Source organism: Balaenoptera musculus, chromosome 10, assembly GCF_009873245.2.
Source record: "Balaenoptera musculus isolate JJ_BM4_2016_0621 chromosome 10, mBalMus1.pri.v3, whole genome shotgun sequence".
In the NCBI taxonomy this organism is placed as follows: domain Eukaryota; kingdom Metazoa; phylum Chordata; class Mammalia; order Artiodactyla; family Balaenopteridae; genus Balaenoptera; species Balaenoptera musculus.
In genome coordinates, this window is record NC_045794.1 from 43,984,382 (window position 1) to 43,989,552 (window position 5,171).

The 5,171-nt window shown below is 49.9% G+C and overlaps 1 long non-coding RNA gene across 1 annotated transcript; it reads right to left on the minus strand.

Annotated features, from left to right (window-relative positions):
- Positions 1-1,035: 1,035 nt before the first annotated feature.
- Positions 1,036-5,001, minus strand: LOC118902631. The gene is made up of 3 exons (XR_005021584.1): positions 4,858-5,001; positions 2,081-2,229; positions 1,036-1,997 (listed from the first exon to the last, which is right to left on the minus strand). It is a non-coding gene; the product is annotated as an uncharacterized LOC118902631 (long non-coding RNA).
- Positions 5,002-5,171: the final 170 nt, after the last annotated feature.

Here is a 5,171-nt window from a genome sequence, read left to right on the forward strand (position 1 = left end):
GGAGCTGGGAGATCCTTTTTCCACATACATGTGGAATCGCTAAGAGGAGCCTCCCAGAGGACAGCAAGACAAGTTGCTGCAGGGAAATAGAGGGTAGACATAATAACTTTTTTTTAATTAAAATATTTATTGAGATAGTTAATCCACATGCACTTGTAAGAAATAATACAGAGTGATCCTATGTACCTTTACCAGTTTTCCTCAAAGGTAACATCTTGCAAAACTATACTATGCCATCATAACCAGGAATTTTTTTTCATGTTTACATCTTCTTTTTTTTTTTTAAATTAATTAATTAATTTATTTACTTATGGCTGTGTTGGGTCTTCGTTTCTGTGCGAGGGCTTTCTCCAGTTGCGGCCAGCTGGGGTCACTCTTCATCGCGGTGCGCGCGCCTCTCACTGTCGCGGCCTCTCTTGTTGCGGAGCGCAGGCTCAGTAGTTGTGGCTCACGGGCCTAGTTGCTCCGCGGCATGTGGGATCTTCCCAGACCAGGGCTCGAACCCGTGTCCCCTGCATTGGCAGGCAGATTCTCAACCACTGCGCCACCAGGGAAGCCCTACATCTTTTTTTTAATCACAAGTTGCCAACAGCACTTTATCAATCCCAATACTCGTTTCATTGTGTGTATTTAGCTCTGTACAGCTTTATCACATGTAGGTTCACGCATCCGCCACCATGGTCAAGACATAGGACAGTTTTATCACTGCAAGAACCCCCTCAGGGACTTCGCTTGTGGCCCAGTGGTTAAGAATCTGCCCTCCAGTGCAGGGGACGCGGGTTCGATCCCTGGTCGGGGAACTAAGATCCCACATGCCACGGGGCAACTAAGCCCATGAACTCTAGAGCCCGCACACCACAACTAGAGAGCCTGTGTGCCACAACTACTGAGCCCCACGTGCCACAGCAAGAGAGAAGCCCACACACCGCAAAGAAGAGCCCACATGCCACATCTAAGACCCGATGCAACCAAATAAATAAATAAATAAATATTAAAAAAAGGAACCCCTCATATTGTTCTTTTATGTCCCTCCTGCAACCCCCTTCCCCTTCCCTAACCCCTGGCAACACAAATCTGTCCTCCTTTTCTAAAGGAGAACAGCAAGACAAGTTGCTGCAGGGGAATAGAGGGTAGACATAATATCTGTAATAATGACATAATATCTTTTTATAAACATATAATCACACACACACACTTCTCTACCACATAAAAATTTTCAAAGTGCTCTCACATCCTTAAGACAATTCTGCAAGGTAGCCAGGGAAGGCTTCCCTATTTCAGGCCAGTAATCAGATTCAGAGATGTTAAATGACTTAATGAAGGTCACATGTTTAGCAGTACATCTGGAACTGGGACCCAAATATGACATTCAGTCCTAGACCTTTTCTACCTGCCCCGACTGCCTCTTCATCTGGGAAGACTTAGTTGTTAGAATCCAGAGACCTTAGAATGAGCAAAAACAGGAGAAGGTGAGGAGATATGGCCTTTACCACCTGAAACAAAAGGTGACTGTCTAGAGGTGGAGGACAGATGAGGTAACAGGACCCATAGGCATTTTAGGCAGTTTACTTCCTTGGCCAGGAGGGTCTCTGACCTCTTACAGTCTGGGATGCAATCAACGATGAACTGCTTTCTGCTCTCAGATCCCCAGCTCGCTTTATGTAGGCCTAAAAGGAACTGCAGAATGAATTATCAAGGAGAAATTCTGACCCCGATTGTTTTGTCTCACAGGCAGAGAGTAGGTTCTAGCCTCAGCATTTTCATCAGTGCAGTGTTTTCATTAAAATCTCCATTAACTTGTTTGCGGCAATGAGATAGAATTATCCCTCCCACCAGACCCGGGGCGAGATGCTTGCAGAGGAGCTTCCGTTCCTTTGGGCAGTAAAAACAGTGCTTCCCCCACTACGCTGTTCAGTCCAGTGGGTGGGTGAGGGCAGCCTTCATGTGCAGGGGGTGCCGGGGCCTGGCCGAGGGGATCTCACCCTTTGGCACTTTGCCTGGGAGGAAAAGAACAAATGTGGTTTGCACACGGGGACCCAGAAGGGAAGGAGGTCCCCGCTAGGGACAAGACTTCCCTCACCTTAGATCCTCTTGCCTAGATCAGTTCTCCTCCAACAAAGTTTGACTTTGAGAAGAAGCTGGCATCTGGGTGAAATGCACTCACGCGGTTGGGGGACGAGTGTTCTTCCAGTCTTCCACCCCACAGGGCCTCCTGCTCCTCCTAAGTACCTGTCATCAAAGAAGATGAGGATGAATCCCCCCTCAGCCCCCACACCTCGATGAGTTGTCAAGTGCTCTCCCTCCCACCTAACTAGGAAGCAGAAGCAGCAGGCCAGGGTGCAGTTTGAGGAATTCAGAAGTTAACTTGAGCTGAGTTTGCAGCTCTGGAGAGATTGAGGAGCAGGCTTTTCTCTTGTCACTTTGGAGGGAGAGGATTGTGAGGCTGCCCCTTTAAATAGCATTCCTGTAGGAGGCAGATCACATCCAGCCATCACCGCCACCCGCTGCCAAAGCATCGTTTTTTTTTTGGTCTCTATCAAACTCAAAGCTTGTCGGCTGGGGTTAGGGGAGTGAGGAGGCAGGGTCTCTGGGGCAGAGGCAGTTTGGAAGCTGAAAAAGAGAGGGATGAGATTGGGCAGAAGGAGCCTGGGAAAGCTGGGGGTGGAGGACAAGGGGAAAAGACAGGGAGAGAAGAACGGTGGTGGTCTTTTGAACCTATGAATGCAGCGGACATACCCTGTTCTTACCTCTCTAGAGGTAGGGTAAGGCAGAAATGGGATTGGATTGAAACAAGAGGGATGAGGTTGAGGTTAAATGCCAGAGCCGGGGATAAAGAAAGAGAAAGAGAGCCACAGAACAGAAAAGCACTAGAAACAGTTTAGGAGACTTGGCCCTGGCTTTGTCACTGACTCTGTGGGACCACATACTTTTTCTGGGCTTAGTTTCTCATTTGTTAAATGGATGGGATGAGACTAGATGGACTCTGAAGTATCTTTCATGAATAATTTGTGTGTGTGTGTGTGTGTGTGTGTGTGAGTGAATTTTCCTTTTCTTAAACTGGGTTAGGACCTGGGAGCCTGAGAGGGCAGGGATGGGATATGCCACTGTGTTGACAAGAAACGTTGAGAGATCCCTCGGGAAGTACATCTCCTGCCTCTTTCCCACCTCTTCTACTTGAAATACCTGCCTAATTTGGGGAGCTCCTTAGCTCTAATCCTACTTTCCTAATTAGAGCTCTTTAGCTGTAATCTTATTTTGCAGTTCTTTTGAATTATAGTTTCCAGGACTTCCCTGGTGGCGCAGTGGTTAGGAATCTGCCTGCCAATGCAAGGGACATGGGTTCGAGCCCTGGTCCGGGAAGATCCCACATGCCGTGGAGCAACTAAGCCCGTGTGCCACAACTACTGAGCCTGTGCTCTAGAGCCCGTGAGCCACAACTACTGAAGCCTGCACGCCTAGAGCCCATGCTCCGCAACAAGAGAAGCCACCTCAATGAGAAGCCAGCGCAACGCAACAAAGAGTAGCCCCCGCTTGCCACAACTAGAGAAAGCCCATGCGCAGCAACAAAGACCCCTAATGCAGCCAAAAAAAAAGAAAAAAAAAAGAAAAAAAAAAAGAATTATGGTTTCCAGCCCATTCTTTTTCAGTTGATAAGGAAGGTGATTGCTCTCAAGTTTTGAGAGCTGGATTGTGTAGGAGTCAGATCTCAGAGGCATCTATGTCTTGGCTGGGACAGTTCCACTGGCCAGGAGGGGAAACGGTGTGTGCTGAAGTTAGACGGCCAGAGAGGCTGAAGTCTCAGTATTCTTTCTGCTTTTTTCTGCATCTCTGACTTTGCTCTCTCCTTCTGCCTCTGTATTTCCTGGGAGCTGGTTCTGCTGATACTTCTCTGTCCTGTCAGGTCTGAAGGCCTGACCTAACCTAATTGCCTAGAAGGCAATCATTTTATGTTGGGACTCTTCACGCTGCCACTTCTGTTCTTTTCTCCTCCATTGCTTGGGAAGAGGGGAGCTTCCACCCGATATTTAGAATGGAGTACATATCTTTTCCTTATCACCCCTCCTTCCAACCTCCAGAGTTCTTGAAATTAAACTCACATTCTGGGATCATGGATTCGTTAGTGAATACATCTCCACTTTCTGTTTATATAGGATTTTCCCCGATGCCAAAGTAGGTGGTCATTAAGGAGGAGAAGTTTAAGGAATCCTAAGGTGGTTCCTGCCAGAGTTCCAGGTAGGACTCAATTTGATGGAAGAGGCTTTGCCCTGTTACAAGTCTTGAGTTCAAATTCCAGATCATACATTCTACAGATGCTTTAAGCAGCTAAACTGTTTTGTGTTGGGCCCTTAGCCATTAGATTTCTTTCACAGAAGACAGAATAAGAGGAAATAAACTGGAAAGCTACAGCAGGGGTTGAGATGAGATAGGAATGATTTCCTGGCTCTTATGGAGTTATCTATAGCCAAATGAAGATGGGGTGCGGCCTGCTCTTGTGAATTCTCTCTGGAAAGCTTTAAGCTTAGGAGAAACTCCCACCCGCCAGGTGGGTAGTGAGAGGCACCGGGGGAAGGCCACATGATGGGTGCGTGTCAGGAAGACCGCGCTGAGGGAACGGGGGCAGAGGAGTGGGCGACCGTGGCCACTCAGAGCAGACGCTGGACTTCTCGCTTCAAAGGCAGGACCACACATGCCAGGGTCTGGTCTGGGGCTGGGTGCTGGTGGTGGGTGGCCTCACTCAGCGAGTGCACAGGACCCCAGGCACAGAGCTGTGGACTCGTCCCGACCCCTCCTTCACGCCTGGGACGCACCGGCGGCTCTGAAACGGCACGCACACACACAGAAACTCAAAACACACACCCAGGGAACCCACAGCACCGTCCAGAGCGAAGTCCTGCCGCCCGCCGCCTGCGCTGCACTCCGTGAACACGCACTCACATCCACCCGCGTGGGGCACACGCAGCCTCCCGCACCCGGCGCCAGCGTGCGTGCACTCGCCTTTGGGCGCTGCCGGCTGTGTGTGCCCCAGGCTGCCAAGCGTTCCTCTGGGAGGGGGAGGAGAGGCTGAGAGGAGTGAGAGACGAGCGCGCAGGCAGAGGAGAAGGGAGGGGGGGAAAGGGAGGGGAAGCCGGCCCGGGGAGGAGGAGAGAGGCGAGGAGGCGGCTCCGGCAGCG